The sequence below is a fragment of the Castanea sativa genome, chromosome 12 (assembly GCF_040712315.1).
Source record: "Castanea sativa cultivar Marrone di Chiusa Pesio chromosome 12, ASM4071231v1".
Lineage (NCBI taxonomy): Eukaryota > Viridiplantae > Streptophyta > Magnoliopsida > Fagales > Fagaceae > Castanea > Castanea sativa.
The window spans coordinates 22,288,581-22,309,131 of NC_134024.1; the positions used below are offsets into that span (position 1 = coordinate 22,288,581).

The window sequence follows — 20,551 nt, forward strand, 5'->3', positions numbered from 1 at the left end:
TTAAAAATAAAAGGGACTATATTTAATTTAATTTATTTGCATGTGTCTCGTTAATCATTACCCTTTGCTCATTAAAGGCACTAAAAGGTCAAATAATGGCTTCCTTTTTTTCCCTAAAAATATCAAAACATGGTTGTCTTACAGGTAAGTTCTATTGTCAATGTCAATGGCTCACTAATTAGATTTAGACTCATCTATGATCTACCATTGCTATTTTAATAGCTCCAATTCTATCGCCTCTAAAATGTAAGTAGTCAAGTACTAATACAACTTCACTTCTTCTTAAAATAAAAATAAAATAAAACTACCATGAATAAGACATGTAAACCCAAAAAGAAAAAAAAATATTCATGCGTGTGATGAAGCTAGTGTGTGTGTGTATATATATATATATATATATATATTTAGTTAATATATAATTATTTAGTTATTTAATTCATAACTATAAATTTATGCCCATGTTCGTGTTTTTATAATAATGAAATGAGATGATACTGTTTTTTTTTTTTTTTAGAAAAAAATGTTATAATCACTCATGAGTCATGAGTCATGACTAATGTTTAATCACTGCCTTGCATGCCAACAATGTGGCACCACAAGGAACACACACAATGAATGGAAAAAATACCATCAAGTCATAAGATTCTTTAACTCATTTCTACGTACGAGTACTATTCACCTCTTACACTTTTTATGCCTATAGCATCACTTATTTTCTTTCAAGAATGCTAAAATATACTTATACTTTAAAAATTGAAAAAAAAAAAGTGAGATTTTAAAAAATTGTACATAAAAACTAAATGAAAAAGCTGATGACAAAGTTGTACATAAAAACTAAATGAAAAATTTTATTATGCCCTTCCTACATTCTAATCTACACTCTATTTGTGTTTCAACCCATGATTGATGCATAAGTTAACGTACCATGCTCAAATTCATGTGATAAATATAAAAGTACAGAAATCCAATTAGTGGTTAGCCATAAAAAACAATTACCACTCTATAATTTTTAGATTTTTTTTTTTTTTTTACAATTTTTTGACCTTTTTGTTTATTTAATGAGAGTTGTAAAACCTTTGAGAGAAATTGGGACAAGTGGGAGGCCTAAGGCCTTTAATTGATGGCTAGCAACAGTAACAACAACATATTTCTTACTTTTAATCTTAAACATATTTCAGTCTATTGCACTATGCAATAATAAATTAATGGCTGAGACTGGAAATTTAAGAAAAAAAAAATCTTAAACAATATATTATTATTATATATATATATATATATTTCAATCTATAACATATGCTTCATAATATTGCTTTTTATCATTGTAAAAAAAGATTATTATTTTTTTTATATAGACAAAATTTGAATCCTATCTATTTCGTCTCTCTTATTGGGTGATAAGTTGGGTTAAATAAAGCACTAGCACCAGGTGTGTCAAATGCTGAATTTTTATCATTTGGCACATTAAACACCAAAAACTATACTACATGAGGTAACATAGATCCAAACAAAATTTTGGTAAGTGAAAAAAACATGGAATTTTAGAAAAAAATTCCATATTGAATTTTAGAAAAAAATTCCATATTGAATTTCTGCCATATGTTTCTATGATATGACCTTTTAAAATGGAGATCAAATTTAGGGTCTATTTGGGATCCGCTTATTTTGCTGAAACTGAAAACTTTGCTGAAAGTACTGTAGATAAAGGTAAAAATTAGTTGAAATAGTATAGTGAGACCCACAAATAGTAACAAAAACTGCAGTGGGACCCATAAATAGTACCAAAAACTGCAGTGGGACCATGAATAGTAGTAAAGATAAACTAAATAGTAAAACAAGTTAGCAAAAATAATCTTTGCCAGACAGACACTTAATATGGATAAAGTGTGTTCATTCTTCTGACACATAGACCAATCTTCCTTAGGAGCAGAGCACTGTGTGTTTTGCTGTTAGAGATGGTAGCAGCATCACTCCCTCCAAGTGGGTGCCACTCCTCATATGAGAGTTCAGATGGGGGGTCAAGGTTTTGGGCGAGGTTGGCTAATGGGGGCCAAGGCTTTGGGAGAGAGGGGGCCTAACTATTAAAAACATAAAATATACCTAGTAAAAAAAAATTTGGGCCAGGGGGGGCTCGGGCCCCCTACTAGGCCATTGCTGGTTCAAAGGAGGGAGTAATGCTCCTAGAATTCTTCAAATCACGGATATTTCATTGAGACTTGTAATTAGGACAATGTACAAAATCAAGTTATGTAATACAAATATCGTTTTACAAATTACTTTCTTTCTCATCTCTCTATTTATTCTCTCTCCTTCTTTCTTTTCTCTTAGTCTTTTCAAATAATAATCCATTCAATCACAAAAACCACAACAACTCTACCTCAATGGATAATATACATGTAACCTACTTGCTTCTCTCCCTACTTGCAATTTCACATGAGCACCTCCCCCATCTAAAAGCTCAGTCTCATTTAGTATAACATCGAACTAGCTAGCAGTGGCATGGCAGACAACAATACTTCAAATAATTTCATTATTGTTCGGCGATCAGCAAATAATTAACCTTCCATTTGGGACTATGATTACATCTAGTCACTGAGAAACAAATATGTGGTATCATTTTGTTATTGTTTTCAATTGCTATATTGTTTTACTAGTGCTTCTGACTATATATTACTTGGAAACTGACTAGCCCCTAATAATAAAATTGTAATGTAGGGAGAAACTTGCACTGCACAAAGTAATGTGTTGAAGGAACATGTGAGGATGATGCTTCACAAAGTGGTCGACCCTTTAGAGCGACTCGAGCTGATAGATATCTTGCAAAGACTTGGATTATCTCATCACTTCGAGGGAGAGATAAAGAGAATATTGGAAGGTCTATACAACAATGATCAAAGTGGTGATACGTGGAGGAAGGAGAATTTATATTCCACAACTCTTAAATTTAGACTCCTAAGACAACATGGATATAACATCTCTCAAGGTAATTTAGAAACAAGAAGAAAAAAAAAAAAAAAAATTTGGCTATTTAAACGGAATAAATTCATCTCCAATTCACCTAAAATGGAAAGAGTACATATAGGTAAAGAGTTATTTCTTGAATTTGACCGTGTACATACCACCATAATATAGTTAATAATTATTGCGGTGGTCATTGCAGGAGTTTTCAATGTTTTCAGGATGAGAGAGGGAAATTCAAGGCATGCCTTTGTGAGGAAACCAAGGGTATACTATCCTTGTATGAAGCATCATTCCTTTTGACAGAAAGTGAGAATATGTTGGAGGAATTGAGAAATTTCGCAACCAAGCACCTCCAAGAATATGTCAAGCAGAATAAAGATAAAACTCTTTTTGCTATGGTGACTTATGCCTTGGAGCTTCCACTACATTGGAGAATAATAAAGTTTGAAACAAGGTGGTTTATTGATATATACAGGAGTAGAGAAGACATGAACCCTATCTTACTTAAGCTTGCAGAAATGGATTTCAACATGGTGCAAGCAGTCCACCAAGATGATCTAAAACTAGTGTCAAGGTTAAAAAAGCATATTATTTCTCACATTAAGTTGAGCTTCATCTGACATATAATCAATACGTTAATTACTTAGTTATTGACAACCCTTGAAGGACTATATAGATTCTCTATTGAACTATTGAAGTGTACAATGATGAAAATTAAAATTAAAATCAAATCTCATGGCAACATAAAACAAATAATCAAGTTTATTATAGCCTAAATTTTAATTTTAGAAAATTGATATTTTCTTGTTTTGTCCATAAAAAGGTGGTGGAAGAACACTAAGCTTGGAGAAAATTTGATATTTGCAAGGGATAGACTAATGGAGCTTTTCTTCTGCTCAATGGGTATGATAGATCAACCTCAGTTTGGGTGTTGTAGGATAAATTTAACAAAGTTGGGTGCACTGTTAACGATAGTAGATGATCTTTATGACGTATATGGAACTTTGGATGAACTCAAGCTTTTCACAGATGCCATCGAGAGGTTTGTATAAATCACATTAGTGCATTACTCCTCATCCCCTTTGACATAAAAACTAAAAAATTACTCTTTCATTTTTTGTGTGACTCCAGATGGGAGATCAATGCAATGGATCAGCTTCCAGATTGTATGAAGATATGTTTCCTCATTCTCTACAACTTTGTTAATGAAATCGCTTTTGATCCCCTTAAGGAACAAGGATTCCACAACATTCGATACTTGAAAAAAGTGGTATTGGCATGATAGAGCTTTTAAATCTATCATTGTTTATTGTTAACATTTTCTCTTAAATAGATGATGATTTTAATTCCTCTAATTCATGGTCTATTATAATTGTCTCAGTGGGCAGATTTATGTAGATCTTATTTGTTGGAGGCAAAGTGGTACTACAGCGGATATATACCAAACCTTGATGAATACCTTGAGAATGCATGGATTTCAATATCAACACCAGTTATACTAATCAATGCTTACTTTATGGTCACCAATCCAATAACGAAGGAAGCCTTGGATTGTTTGGAAGAGTACCCCAAAATATTCTATTGGTCATCAATGATTCTACGACTTACAGATGATCTTGGAACATCTACAATATGCTAATCACACTATCCTAATAGTTTCATTAAAAATGCTTTCAACTACTTCAAACAAGCATAGCCTAACAATGTTTTCTTCTTCTTTTCTTTTTTTCTTTGGAAATTTAGAATGAATTAAAAAGAGGTGATTTTCCAAAATCAATCCAATGTTACATGAATGAAACTCGTGCTAGTGAAAAAGACGCTCGTGAGTATGTGAAGTCTTTGATTAGTACAGCAAGGAAGAAGGTGAATGAAGAGAGAGTTGCGAGTTCTCCATTCTGTCAAACATTTATTGAAATTGCAATGAACCTTGCAAGTATGGGTCATTTCATGTACCAATGTGGAGATGGGTTCGGTGTTGCAAACCAAAAAACTAAAGATAGTGTATTATCGTTACTTATTCAGCCCATTCCTCACTTCAGGATGTCTTCTGGCAATTCAAATACTACACCAAACTTGTACATCAATTAAGTGAAGACTTTAAACCATGATTTATGAGTATGGATTTTGATTTTGGGGGAGTTATCTTATTTGATAAGTGGGTTATGGTGCTGTACAACAGATGGCCGATTAAGGTTTTTTCTATGGACCCCCAAAATAAAATAGGAGTTTGGTTTCCTAATATGTTGTGGTTAATAAATCCTTTATTTTAGTTTATATGGGTTTTTTGAGTGTTTAGTTGGTTTATTATCTTCGTGGATATTGTGAAATTAAGTAGTTAAATCATTATGTTATCTTTTTGAAAACGTTGGTCTTAAAATATGAAGGCAAAAATATGAAGTGTTGGAATATCTTTGACAGGGTTAATTAATGAGAAGTGCTACGTTTACAATACTTTCATAACAAATCTTAAGTGGCAGGTTGTTACTAGTTGTTATGGATGAACAAAAAAGTAATTTAAGTTATGAATCCAAATTAAACGAATAACAACTTATCACTTATGATTTGTTATGAAAATGTTATGAACGTAACATTTCTCATAATGAGTTAAGTGGATTTACTTATAGAAACTCCAATTTGTACTCGCTAATGCTCTGACCCTATTGATAAAATGTTATCCCATTTTCGGAAAAATCACACATGGTGAACCTAATATAACCATGACTCAGATTTAACTAAAAAGGCAAAACTAATAGGTTTCAAAGAAAGATGAATGTGCATGCATAAAACATGTATTCCATCCAAAAGGTATGCATGATTTCCAAACCAAGCCCCCTTCCACAAAGGTCTTAGAGTCCGTTGGTACATGTGTTTAAAAACTAAAAATTATTGTTTGAAAGTATTTGTAAAAATATATGTGAATGAAAAAGTGTGTGAAAATATGTGTATTGTTATTAAAAATTGTTGTTTGAAAGCACAAACCAAACACTGCCTAGCCTTTACATTTTTATTGCACGCTAGTTCTACGTTTTGCTTTTCAAGGCTTCAATATGTGCCTCTTAAAAATTTGCTGTCATTGCTTTTTGATAATCAACATGAGCTAAATCTTTTTTTTCCCCTCGATGTGGTGTTGATTCATAGGAATAGGCAATAACAATGATACTATTGATCAAATCAAGTACGACTGAGATTTCTGTCAACAAATAGCAGGGTCTATCAGTGTCGGCTTTATCTATTACCCATGGTGTTCGTACACATTATATTCTATAACTTAAACCTATTTTGTCTACCTTAAAATATATATATATATATATTAAATGCCTAACGTGAAAATCTCTAGAATTTGGATTCAACAAAAACTATCTTGGCCCACCTAAACACGATCCTTAACCTCTTAAAAAAGTAAAACCAAACAAAAACCCAAATAACAACAAAAATATTAGCCCAAATACAACAAAAATATCCCAAACAACAAGATTAAACCTCTTATCTTTTACATCAGGAAAAAAAAAAAAAGAGAGATTAGAATGAACAACAAAATAAAGCCCATTCAAAAACAAGAAAATAAAAACCTCCTAATTATTCAAATTTGTAACTCGTTCAACCTGTTTCATAAAAATAATCCATAATTTCATCTCCTCTAAAACAAAATACCATCAAAAGATATATTGTAACCGTGAATTCTCTCTAGTAGCTCTACCTTTTCTTTGCAATCACAACAACTCTATTATCTTTAGAAGTCAAATAAAGCCATCAATTATCAACAGTAGTCAACGATCATGCTCTTTAATAAACTCTTTGCAAAAAATTGCTCAACTTAATTTACAAATCTATACTTATGGGAATAAACCAAAAGCATTTCATTACAACCCAATTGACTCAATATTATATATGCTTAACGCCTTCAGCAATGAGGAAATTTTTTAAAAAAATTACAAGTTCTAAGATGTCACTTATGTTCTAAAATTGAACTACTTATCTATTATGGCTTTAGAGTAGAGTTTTTTGTGTGTCTGTGTTAGAGCCCATCCTTGTGTGTGCGTGTGTTTGTTTCTCAAAAACAAATGAGCTATTATCTTGCACCTGCGTATTTAAAATCACATAAAGAGCTTAAATTCGTTCACAAGTTATTAATTTAATGCAGCACTACCAATTTAATACCTGAAAAGCCAAGTAATCCTCTCACTTTTTTTTCTTGATAAGCAGATGAAAAGCGAAGTAATCTTCGATCTCATGTTATTTTATAAATACAGCACCTGGGATATTGAGACAAGATTTTTGTAATTCCTCGCCGCAAGGATCTATCCTTTCCTTAACGCTATCATGAAGCAGAATACACTGGGCCAACCGTGCCCATTTAGAAATCCAGAACTCCAATGAAATAGAGCCATTAGCTCGGTAAAAATTGAGGTATTCAATTGACCGAAAATAATCACCCAAGACTAAGAATTAGCAGTTGGTTCGGATTTTTTTTTCCTGATGATCCAACTAATTCTTCAAAAGCTTCCATGTCAATGGTCATATCATCATCTATATCAGCCTCTACATCTGTCATTTCTTCATCTCCATCTCCTACCATAGGATCGACCACATTTTTGTACCGAATTGGGGTGAGCCTCAAGTTCTTCGCTGGCTTTCTCTGGTTCATCTGGCTTTTGCACAGTTGATTGTGCATATTGATCAATAGATTTGGTTAACATAGACGTCACCAACAAATTCTACAGGCAGGACAAGATAAATTGTCAGAACAGTAAGCATCAAAAATAGTAGGAAAGAATAAATACAATTTTTAAAATTTTAATATATTGATACATTAAGCCATTTCAATTTTCAAACTTTTACCACCATTCTACAACTATTTGGAAAGCGGTGTATGCCATGACCATGTCAAACATCTCTATATTTGACGAGTGCCCATGCAAAACCAAAAAAATTATGGAATGGAATTTTCTTACAACACGTTCACGCTCAAATAGACACGTTATGAAGCTAGTGATTATGTCAAGAAAGGAAAACATTAAAAAAGGTATTACTAATTTTACTACAAAAAATTTACAAATTAAAATGGTAATAAATATGGTTGGTGCCATATCAATAGTATAATAAATAATTCTTCAATTACTTTATGTATTATGTTTAAATGTTGACACATCAGTTTGTAAAACTTATGTAATAAAAATAAAATCAGTAGTATCTCTAGTATCACTTGTAAAGAAAACCCATAAACATAGACTGATCAATCAAAGTCTGGTGATTAGAGGAGTCTGACCCCTAGACACAAAGACAAGCACACCCCAAAAACTGAGGCCACATAGTGTAGCATCAACATTCACAAAACCATATTAGAAAGCAGCAACAGAATAAGGCAGACCAGCAGGACTCTTAATGCTTATATGGGGTCATTACCCAGTGCTGATCCCGATCCCACTAGGGTCCTGGAAGGGGTAGTTTGACTACAGTCCCTACTCCAACATTTATTTACATGCAGTGTCTGCTATCAAGACTTGGACCTGCGCACTTGCCCTTGAAAACCTGAGACTTTTACAATTGCACCATACAGCCTAAGACTTAAAAACCAACACAAATTGCGCTTGACAGGGGAATAAATCATAAAAGATTTCAACATCGACAAACTGAGACAGTACAAAAATTAGTATACCTTTTCAAGAGCTAAACCAAGCTTTGAAAGATTAGGATAAATAGTTCGTGATTCCAATAGGATCTGCTCAATAGAAATAAATAAGATAAAGCATGAGAAATTTATTAGAGTAAATTAAATATGTAACAGCAATGAGACAAAATTAATGTGCAGATCTTCCTAATTAAGAAGTCATATATTACTTGGAGATGTGCAAGTATCCCATCTGTCACCCCCAACGAAATCCACCATTTTTGACCTTCAACAGAGCCAAGAAGAGCTGCATCACAGATAAACATAAAAGGGTCATTATCCAATGCCATTTCCACTTTAGAGGACTCTTAGGATGGGTGACTTGGATACAGTCTACTCTTCAGCATTGTTTTGCATGAAGTGAGTCAAGTGACCATTCTTAAGACTTGAACCCCCCACACTTAAATAATTAATAGAACTAAAAGATATAATAGTTACATTTGGAACTAAAAATCGTATAATGTGAAAATTTTGACGGGTAGAGGAACAATAAATTAATTAAACATAAGAACAACATCAACAACTGCAGCACTAGTTAATGGCCATCTCATGTTTTGTTTAGCAAGCACTGTTGAGAGTGTTATCATGATTCATGAGCCTACTGAAAAAGAGGCCTGATAGCCTTCCTAATAAAATATCAATTTAAATCTTCAATTTCTTTTTCTTTCTTTTTTTCTTTTGATAAGTCCATATTTTTTTGAATAAATGCAGATCAAAATCCTCAATTAAAATATCCACATCAAGCATTGTACATACAATACAACCAAGAAATCTATTTCTTCCTTGCAAATAATGGATTAGTTTTGAGGAGCTAGTCCAAAACCAAATCTTCTTTGTCAAAAATCCATAAAAGAAATCTTAACATATTTACCAACATCAATTGTGACGCAGTTTGGCTTCACCCAGCAAGTTCAGTTCCAGGTAAACTAAGATTCTGGAAACCAGGTCTCTTACAGATTCTACCAAAATCTAATGACAATTTTTGGTTTCAAAATGCAGAACAAGTTCACACCTCTCTCTCTCTCTCTCTCTCTCTCTCTCTCTATGAGAGCACACCAACACCCACCCCAAAAAAAATAAAAAGACTCAATTTCATGAGGCTTAGGTCAGAGGCAGGCACCTTCCAATCTGAAGACAGAGGAAATAGAAAGCATTACCCTAAAAACTATTCACAGAAAGCTAGTGTACTGCATCAAGCCAAGTTTAATTAGGATTGAACTGAAGTTAAATGCATCTTCCACCAACCAATCCAAGCACAAGCTGCATAGTATTTGGTTTTGCTGCTTAGCCCATTTTTAATTGAGCCAAGCCTGAAATTATTTTATCAGAATCCATCAAATGTCCTAAATAAAGCAAAGACTCCAAGTTTCCAGCAAGTCACTGCTTTATTCCACTTTCATTATGAATGGATGATTATTGTATGTTTCCTACAAAATCTTGTTTTAATGTCAATTGAATATGTTTAGTACTACATTTTAATCCAAACCATTATTTTGAGCTATAATTAGTTCAACTAGTAAAGTCTCTATTTGCCAAATAAAGGACCTAGGTTCAAATCCCACCTATATGGCTAAATCAAAAACAAATCCATTAATATCTTGATGTGATGATAAAAGGCAACCATCATGTAGTGGAAGCCATAGGTTCAAATTCTCTCGTATCTATAAAAACCAAACCATTATCAATCATAAGGGCACTTTCAATCAACTTATTTTGGTTTTGCACTAGATAATGGGGCATCATATATAATAGCCAAAGAGGCAGCCTACAGTAACTTAACTTCGTTTTCTCTCTCCAATTCTTCCCTTAAGTTTTTTTATTTTATTTTATTTTTTAATAAGTAATGCACACACCTTAATCTTCTCTGAACTTATCACCAGTTCAAAGCCCTTTTTTATAAGCTATTTTTGGTTCAAACTTCAAAGCCACTAGTTCTAACACCGTAAAACTTAATAGACAATTAGACATAGAGTCAATGATTATTTTAAGGATATTTCCATCAGATGATGACTTTTGTTATCAAATACTTATCCTTGGTTTTGGAAGAGTGATTGTTTGGGTTCATTTTAGGGGATCGTTTGTATTAATTTGGCTTTGTTTTAGGGAAAAGGGTAAATCTGTCTTATTTGCTCCATCCTTATATATTGTCATCATTCTAGAATGAAACACCTCAATATTTAGGACCAATAAGTTCCATCCAACACATATAACAAACGCTGTTTTTTTAATTGACAAGTTACACACGCACTCACATAGTCATGAACCCTTGACTTCACCATTCAACCCATTATTAAGCACAAGATGACATGATTAGGAAGATACCTTCATCCACCCTTTTCACAAGTTCCAGGTAGGTTTCTCTTAAAGAAGCATTTTGCTCCTCTCTAGTCATTTTTGCCTCAGGATGCTCCAACAAGACCTTCATTAGATGTTGAAAGCTCGGATTGTGTGAAAATCCAAGAGCTTGTTTAGACCCCCAAATAAAAAATTATCAAAGTTCAAATGAAGTTAACAAGATTAGTAGCAAGAGTAGAGAAGAAGCTAGCAAGATCAGTAATCATAGCAGTGATCACAGAGCAGACAAATCAATAACAGAGCATAGACAAAACGACAGTGTGAAGTAATTCCTATATGTCATATAGCTCAGTGTAGTTAGGTGCTTACTTAAGTGACAACACATGAGAATGTCTGTTAGTCCTGTAGCTAAGCACGTGTGATAGGCTGTTAGGAAGTTAGGAAGTTATTTTCGTGTTCACACTTGTATACAATTGTATAAATGTAATCCTTGTAATCATACTTGCTAATTAATGAGAATATACAATTTCACTTCTCTGATTTCGTGATAAAAATTAAGGTTAGATTGCTTTTACTCTAACTTATCTAAGTGTGGAACAAGAGTAAATGAAGCGCAATCATTGATAACTACTCTAGTGCATAAACATGAACAACAAACAATAAATATAAAGCACTAGAGTAAGGGAAGAGAGATGCAACCACAAAATAACACCGAGACGTGTTATTGAAAAGGAAACCGAAGAAATTGGCGAAAAATCTCTCCGCAACCCTCCAAGTTGAAATCGATCTACTAGAGAATAAAGTTGGAGTACGTGAATAACAAAAGACCCTTCAAGCCTAGTCTATCCAATGCACTTGAGCCCTCCAAGCTCCTGCTACCAATGGACTTCTCGGAGTCATATCTTCTCTAGCTTTCCGAATCTCGCAATACACCCGATTGCATCCGCTAAGCCTCACTAGCTTCTTTTGGCAAATCCCCCAAGCTTCCTAAGCTCCAAAATACTTTCTACACTTTGAAAATGTGTGAGTTATGTTTGGGTACAAATCTCCTCTCAAGGTATAACAATGGAAGAGAGAAGTAGAAGAAGCTACAATGATTTCTCACTAAGGATGGGTAGTTCTCTCTCTCTAAAGGATGGGTGTGTTGTGTTATAAAAAATCTATCTAGGGTTTTTCTCTCTGAACAGCCTTTTATACATTTGTGGGTAATGAGAATATATATAGTATGGGTGAAGGGTAAGAAAGTTACACTTAAAATCCTCCAGGCAGAGAGTTTCGCAGGTTTCTCGCGGGAAGGCCTTACCCGCGAGACACTCGTGAAATCCTCCAGGCTGGCATGACTTTTCAACTTCCAGCATGTGCTTCTCACGTAACTCTTTTGCGGGATAGCGTCTCGCAAGGCACTCACAAAATCCACTTGTTCGTCCAATATATGCTTGATTCTTCGCCAACTTAATACTAAACTCAATACAATAAAATCCCACAAAATACAAGGAACAAAATTAAAGCAAGTGCAACACTTTTTGCCATGAAATAAAGCCAACATAAAACATAGTTGTAAATCACAACTTTACAAATGTCACACACATAGTCAGATAACCGTCTTTCTTGGAAGCAAGTCAGAGATAAAATTAATGATGCACATATTTTAGAAAATTAAAAACCATAAACGATTATTGTGAAGTAACAAGAGATGCATATGCCAGCATACCTCCCCATACCTGCTTCAGCTGAAAGGATAGCATGCTCTTCAATTTGTCCCAATCATGCCTAAGGTGCAAAATAAAACATGCGAAGATTATGAAGATGAAACAGGCACATCTACTTCCACATTTCCTATAACTGAAACATACTATATTAGATATAAGAAGCGCAACCTATAACATATACAATGAAATAGCTACATGGTAACATAAACAGGTGATGAATTTTCTGCAAAGCTACTCATAACCTTGACCATCATATTTATGTCAACTGCAAATAAATGTTGGCAACCATACAAGCCAATTGGATTAAAAATTATAACTTAACTACATTAATCCTTCATTGTTTTTTGATAAGTTAAATTAATACATCGTTGTTAGCAAGAAAAAATCTAGTTGCTGAATAAATTATGTTAAAATCAACTGGTATGGCATCACAAAATCCGTCTCATACAACAAAGAAAGAAGCCAGGAAAAAATAGTAAAAATAATTAAATGACAATAACTAGACTAGTAGCAATGTCAATTAAGTGATAGTCAGTGACACATCTGAGAAATGGGAAAAATTCCTTAGGAGAAATTTAAAAGTGAAAATTAAAAAAAAAAAAAAAAAAAAAAATCCCGGCAATGGCAACAGCAGCAACACCGCTCACAACCTAAGTATGGACACAGGAGAAGTTGACCTAGCAATTCTTGAAAAACTAGGATACATGGCAGGGATATGGCTATTAATTGACATATTTTTGTAGATTATTTTAAACATATTTAGGCATATATTTTATATTTATTTTAGATTTTATAAAGTATGTAAAAGCCATAAAAAAGTTTTAAAACATATTAAGAATTAATTTAAACACAAAAATAGATGACAAAGAAGTACAATGAATCTTTATTGAAAGGGCTGATGATGAGATTGTGGATTGCAGGGCCAATCTTGGTGGTGAAGAAGGCATTAGCACCACTAGTGATCGTGATCGTGATCTGTGACAGGCTTGCACGGCCATTAATTTGGTTGTGTTAGTGATTGTGGACATGGACATGGAGGTAGAAATAATGATCATAACAAAATGACAATGGTTCTGGCAGCATCACAAGGATTCCGAGAATGGTGATATTGCTATGGCGGTGATAACAGCAGTGGTAATTGACAAGAGTACAAAACCTTGAGAAGGACCAAAAGCTAAGAAACACCGACACGTCGAGGACACTTCTACATGTGAGTTCTTATTGTGTTATGTTTTTCAAGATTTTGATAGTTGTTATTTATTTTTGAAAACTTGTAAATAAACATAAACATAAACTATGCTTATAATAAATAAAATATACATAAAAAATATATTATTGAATTAATTAATTAATTACGGCTGCCCACCATGCTGTGTCCTAATTTTTACATGTTGTCGTCTCTTGTGTTGTGTCATGTTGTGTCAGTGTCCATGTCATATTCATATCACATTTCAACAATTTTCTACAAAAGAAGTTCCAATTTAAGTAATCATAAGAACTTAAAAACTACGAAAAAGCACGTGATACCTTAGCATCAAATTAATAGCTATTGCATTTTTTATTGTAAATAGAATCCTTATAATCTTATGCTCCTCTTTCCTCTATTAGTAATTTTGATCGATAATTTGGTTTTTAAAAAAAAAAAATAAAAAACAGAGAAATGCATCTTCAACAAGGAATTGAAAATTTGATACCAAAAGTTGCCGGTGGATGCAATGACTTCAAGTATGCCTTTGACTTCATTTGCTTCTTCTTCGGCAATCTCAGCTTTCAACTCTATGTCTCTACAATCTCAATTTGTTTAGCCATTTTTAACACTAATAAAGAATGAAACCCTAAGTTTAGAAAAACAGGTATAAACTATGTGTGTTTATATACATACTCGTGGTTGATGGGATCAGGAACCGTGTTTTCGTGGGGATGGTGATTAGCATCAGCATCAACATCAGCAATGGCAACAACAATAGGAGTAGCATCATTGGAAGGAGGAGGAGTGATTGAGTGCTCCTCCAATCTCCATCATTAAAACCGTGATATGATGAGATGAGAGGGGATGGTGGCGATTGAGGGGCACACGCCGCTGACGATTCACGGAATCACGGCAGCAACACCAAACCCAATCCGCGGACTCACTGCTTACTTTTAAAACTTAAGGCAACAAATAACATTCACTTGAAACTTAAAATACCAATTGTGCTTATAAGGTAAACTTCAGGAACTAATATTACAGTTCCGCCTTTTTTTTTTTATCACTAAACTGTTTTTTTCCATCTCCACATTTCTCTCTCTCATATTAGTAGTCAAGTAATAATATAATTTCTTCTTAAAAAAAAAATAAAATAAAACTGCCATGATTAAAATATGTAAACCCAAAAAATAAAAAATATATGTGCGTGTGATGAGGCTAGTATATAATACATTAATATTTAGTTAATATATAATTATTTAGTTATTTAATTCATAACTATAAATTTATGCCCATGTTCATGTTTTTATATTAATGAAATGAGATGATACTGTTAAAAAAAAATGTCATAATCACTCATGAATCATGACTCATGAGTCATGACAAATGTTTAGGGGCTGTTTGGATTTTGGTGTTCCCATCACCTATCACTCTGTTTTCATCACTCATCACTCAAAAATGGTGAGACCCACGAAGAGAAAGGCTGTTTGGATTTATTTTCAAGTTTTGTTTCCATCACTCAATTTTCTGATTTTTGAGTAATGAGTTAGCAAAATTGAAAACAAGTTTTAGGTGTTTTTGAGTTATGAAAACTGAGTTATGATGGCATTTTTGTAAATGTACACACATTAAGGGACCCACAGTCAGAGCACTTCTCAGGTCCAGCCACAACTTTGGACAAAACAAACTGATTTTATTTATGTTTTGGAATAGGTCCAGCCGCAACTTTAGACTTTTAAGTTTTAAAAATGGGTCCCACATTTTTAAGTTTTTGAAGTTGAAAAACAAAATTGAGTTAGGTGTCAAACCGGGTTTTGGAGATATTTAGGGATTATTGAGTGATAGGAAATGAGTTATAGAGATGAATGATGATATTTAAGTTATGAGTGATGAGTGACAATTTTTTTTCACCTAAATAGCCCTTTAATTACTGCATTGCATGACAACAACGTGGAACCATAAGGAACACACACAATGAATGGAAGAAAAAAAAAATTTTAAAAGACTATTACCAATAGAAAACTGAAACGTGGCACCCCATTAAAACTTTCAGCATTTGCATTTCCATTTCTTCATATAGCAATTTCAAACTTTCGAATGTTTCATACCAGTATACCACCACTTTTCAGTTTCCTTTTATTTATGCATTTCTCTCTCTCTCTCTCTCTCTCCCTCATTGTTTTGTTTTATTTTTTATTTGATACTCCTTTGTCGGTAGGGTTGTGATGTATATTTTAGAGGCGAGGTGACTCAATCTTACTAAAAACGACTGTGTTTTGACATCCCAATTGAACCGTTCTAAAACTGGTTAAACCGTACTAGTTTCCAGTTTTTCTGACTAAACTAGCGATTTTCGATTTTTTATACTTTTTGTGTAATTTCCGGTTTTGTAAGATAACCGAACCGGATTATAGTCTAGTTCTTAGTTGAACCAGCAGTCCGGTCTAGTTTTTAAAACCATATTGTAATATAATAGGTACCTATACTAAACTGGATCTTATCAAGAACAACTTCTAGAGTGAGCATTGTCAATTAAAAGGGTGTTCTATCACAAGTTTTCTATTGTTCTTAAACATGAGGGGTTTGCGCATATTCTATACTACTATTTAAATAGTTTTCCCTATTTGGGATCCTCAATTTAAATGCCAAAGATACCCTCAAATTCATCTTTTTTTAAGGCTTAAATCATGAGGTTAGACATGTAAAATTAGTAATTTAAAAACTCCTAATTTTTAGCTAAATTTAAATAAATAAAAAATAGATTTTTCTCCTGTCTCCAAATTTCTCTCTCATGTTAGTTGTCAAGTACTAATACAACTTCTTCTTTTTGAAAAAATATAAAAAAATAAAAATAAAACTCCTTTTTTTTAATCCACAAATCTACCATGATTTTTTATCACTAAACTGTTTTTTTTTTCCACCTTCACATGTCTCTCTCACAGTAGTAGTCAAGTACCAATACAATCTCTTCTTGAAATAAAAAATAAAATACAAAACTACCATGAGTAAAACATGTAAACCAAAAAATAAAAAATAAAAAGCCACATTGCACACGTGAAGCGCATATGATGAGGGCCATGAGGCTAGTTATTTATTATGCATGTAACTTTTTTTTTTTTTAGAATACTTAGTATTTTCGACACACACACACGGGAAGATGAGAAAAGGTCTTAAAGAAACTAACAGTGGTATCTATTCAAAAGGGCTTAAGTCGTAAATACATACCATGTAACTTTGAAGATGTCAACTTGTTTGCTCATTTAAAGCTTATATATGGACATGAAAGGTTTTATGTATAATGAGTAAAATGCGTAAATGTTCAACAATGAGCTAATTCAGTTAATTTCATATTGAAGTGGGACTCAAGACAAAATTGATGCTGACATTTTTCAAAGTTATTTTCATATATATAATATTTATAAAGAGTTCCCGCTCAAAAATTATTTTGGAGTCCAATAAAATTAAGGCTTACATAAGCTAGGGACTTGATATTGATATGTGTTGAAATGACAAATATATATTTATATATAATTCTACAATCTTCAGAGGTCAATTGCATTGTGTTGATGGACATTATTGCAATTTATAGAAGTCCAAAATATCTTATTGATATGATTGAGAAAATTAAATAATATTTGAAGAGTTTCAAGTCAAGTCAATAGTCTTTCAAAGTTATTAATTGATACAACAACTAAAGATTAAGATCCTAAGGATCCCACATAGATTTTCTCCCTAGTACTTATCTAGGTCTTTGTAAATAAGACATCACATTAGTGGTTAGCCATCAGAAACAACTGAGCAAGTGCATGGTACTCTACAAAATTCTAAAAGAAAAAGAGACAGTTAAGGCTTGCATAAGTTAGGGACGTGACATTGATGTGTGTTGAAATGAAAAATATATAAAATGTAAGTAAACAGGCCTTATATATAATTCTACAATCTTCAGAGGTCAATTGCATGGTGTTGATGGACATTATTGCAATTTATAGAAGTCCAAAATATCTTATTGATATGATTGAGAAAATTGAATAATATTTGAAGAGTTTCAAATCAACTCAATAGTCTTTCAAAGTTATTAATTGATACTACAACTAAAGATTAAGATCCTAAGGATCCCACATAGATCGTCTCCCTAGTACTTATATAGGTCTTTGTAAATAAGACATCACATTAGTGGTTAGCCATCAGAAACGACTGAGCGAGTGCATGGTACTCTACAAAACTCTAAAGAAAAAGAGACACTTAAGGCTTGCATATGTTAGGGACGTGACATTGATGTGTGTTGAAATGACAAATATATAAAATGTAAGTAAATGGGCCTTATATATAATTCTACAATCTTCAGAGGTCAATTGCATTGTGTTGATGGGCATTATTGCAATTTATAGAAGTCCAAAATAATCTTATTGATATGATTGAGAAAATTAAATAATATTTGAAGAGTTTCAAGTCAAGTCAATAGTCTTTCAAAGTTCTTAATTGATACTACAACTAAAGATTAAGATCCTAAGGATCCCACATAGATCCTCTCCCTAGTACTTATCTAGGTCTTTGTAAATAAGACATCACATTAGTGGTTAGCCATCAGAAATGACTAAGGGAGTGCGTGGTACTCTACAAAACTCTAAAAGAAAAAGAGACACTTGTTTTGCTAAGATAGGTATACACAATTCTTAATCTATTCATAATCATGATTGTGTGGTATAACAATCATTGAATGAAAATAAAATAAAAAATAAAATTATTTGATATTGCTTCTGCAAAACATTGGTGATATCATGCTTACATGAATATGTGTGTCGTAATATATGAGATATATGATCTGCTACCATGTTAAGTCCTCTATTTTTACTTCGGTGTTAATTTGTGTTTTAGTACAATCTTGATTCAGAGGCACTGCGATTATTTTTATATGAGTTTGTTCTAAATATTCATATCATATGTGATTGGATATGCCTGCTATCAATCCTTTTTATTATTGTGGGCTAGATTTGTTTCGGTGTTTCTTTTTTGCTTGATTTCATAGTGGGGTGCCGATGGATTTTTACTCTTTCGTTTGATTTCTACATGACATGATTTTTAGAGTGATGATTCTGTGTTGATACAAAATTTTTAAAAAAAAATTGTTTGTTTTGTTAAATCTAATGGACAATTGATGCTGTGAGTAAAATTGACAAAACAAAAATCAATTGACCTTATGAAGTTTAAATTTTAAACTACAATCAGTAACCGATTAGATATTTAGAACTATGAATTTATGATTGCTAAGAAGTGTTTTACCTAGTTGTAAACTTTTAATTTAAGTGTTAAAGATATATTAAACATATTAGCCCAATGTAATAGATCTAAGCCCACACCTAATTGTACTAGTAGTCTAGGGTTTAGCCATCTATATATACACATATTATGGTTCATTGTAACATAGGTTATTATACTACAGTCTTATATAATAAAGATATAGCCCTTAAGAATTTCTTCCGTGGACGCAGGCCGATAAAGTTGAACCATGTAACCCTTATGTTCTTGGTATCCCTATTCTATGCTTCCCCTTCTACATCCACTCTAGCATATACAACATGATATAGCACATCACGTTGTTAATATATTTAACATGGTATCAGAACCAAACTTCATTCTTGGCATCAAAATATCTCTACACAGCAAAGAAGTTTCCCGCGTGCACACCACCATCTAAAGTCACACATACTTGTCTGTTAGATCTAGACTCCACGGCATCTCGCAGCCACCGTGGCTCTGTGCTGTGTCAAAATCCACAACAACCAAGCAAACTCGTGACTTGCTTGTTAGATTTGTGCACATCAAGCCTTCGCCTAATGAAACCAACAACATAGACGTGCTCCATGGCATACTGCGAGAAAAACCCAAAATTCCAACCTTCATTGGTAGTTGCACGCACCTCCACGCGCAGACACAAGCTCTGGGCTCCTTCCACGCGCCATTGAAGATTCTCGACTCCTAGAAAGGATTATGTTCACACGCGCCACCATGAAGGCCTTATCATCAATCGATCTACAAAACCTAAGAATTTGGCAGTCATCCAACGAAACATGCACTCTCACGCACCACTCAGAGTTCCCACTATGCGTCGTTGCCATCACTCGCCATACATGTGTCGAGAAACTCGCTGACATTAAGACTGACATCATTAGATGATGTCATCTATCTATGTCAGCACCACACAACCCCTAGCCACGTCAGCATCCAGTCAACACCACGTTATAGGATGACATAAGCATATTTACAATCCGATCCGTGACCCGACCCAGACCATATAGACCGTTGACTTTGACCATCATTAACTTTGACTTTTTCATTGACCATTGACCAAAAGTCAAAATTTCCAAAAGGGCCTATTTTTCTCAGTTTTTCGCATAGATTCCGACTTTGGACTTTGTTTCTTCATTTGAAACTCTAAAATCGGTCAATTGGGACATTCTTCATTGTGGTTTGCTCAAAGACATTCTTCAAGGCATCTTCTTATATTTATCCAATCTCAAGTCTTCATCGAGCTTCCGTCTTAAGTTTGAAGAGGGTGTTAGAGATATATTAAACATATTAGCCTAATGTAATTAGCCCAAACTCACTCCTACTTGTACTGATAGTCTAGGGTTTAGTCGCCTATATATACACACATTACGGTTCATTGTAACATAGGTTATTATACTACACTCTTATTTAATAAATATGTAGCCCTTAAGGGTTTCCTCCATGGAC

The 20,551-nt window shown here is 33.3% G+C and overlaps 1 pseudogene; it reads left to right on the forward strand.

The window, feature by feature from the left end:
- The first annotated feature begins 2,496 nt into the window (after positions 1-2,496).
- On the forward strand, positions 2,497-5,046 carry LOC142621332 (myrcene synthase, chloroplastic-like; annotated as a pseudogene).
- Positions 5,047-20,551: the final 15,505 nt, after the last annotated feature.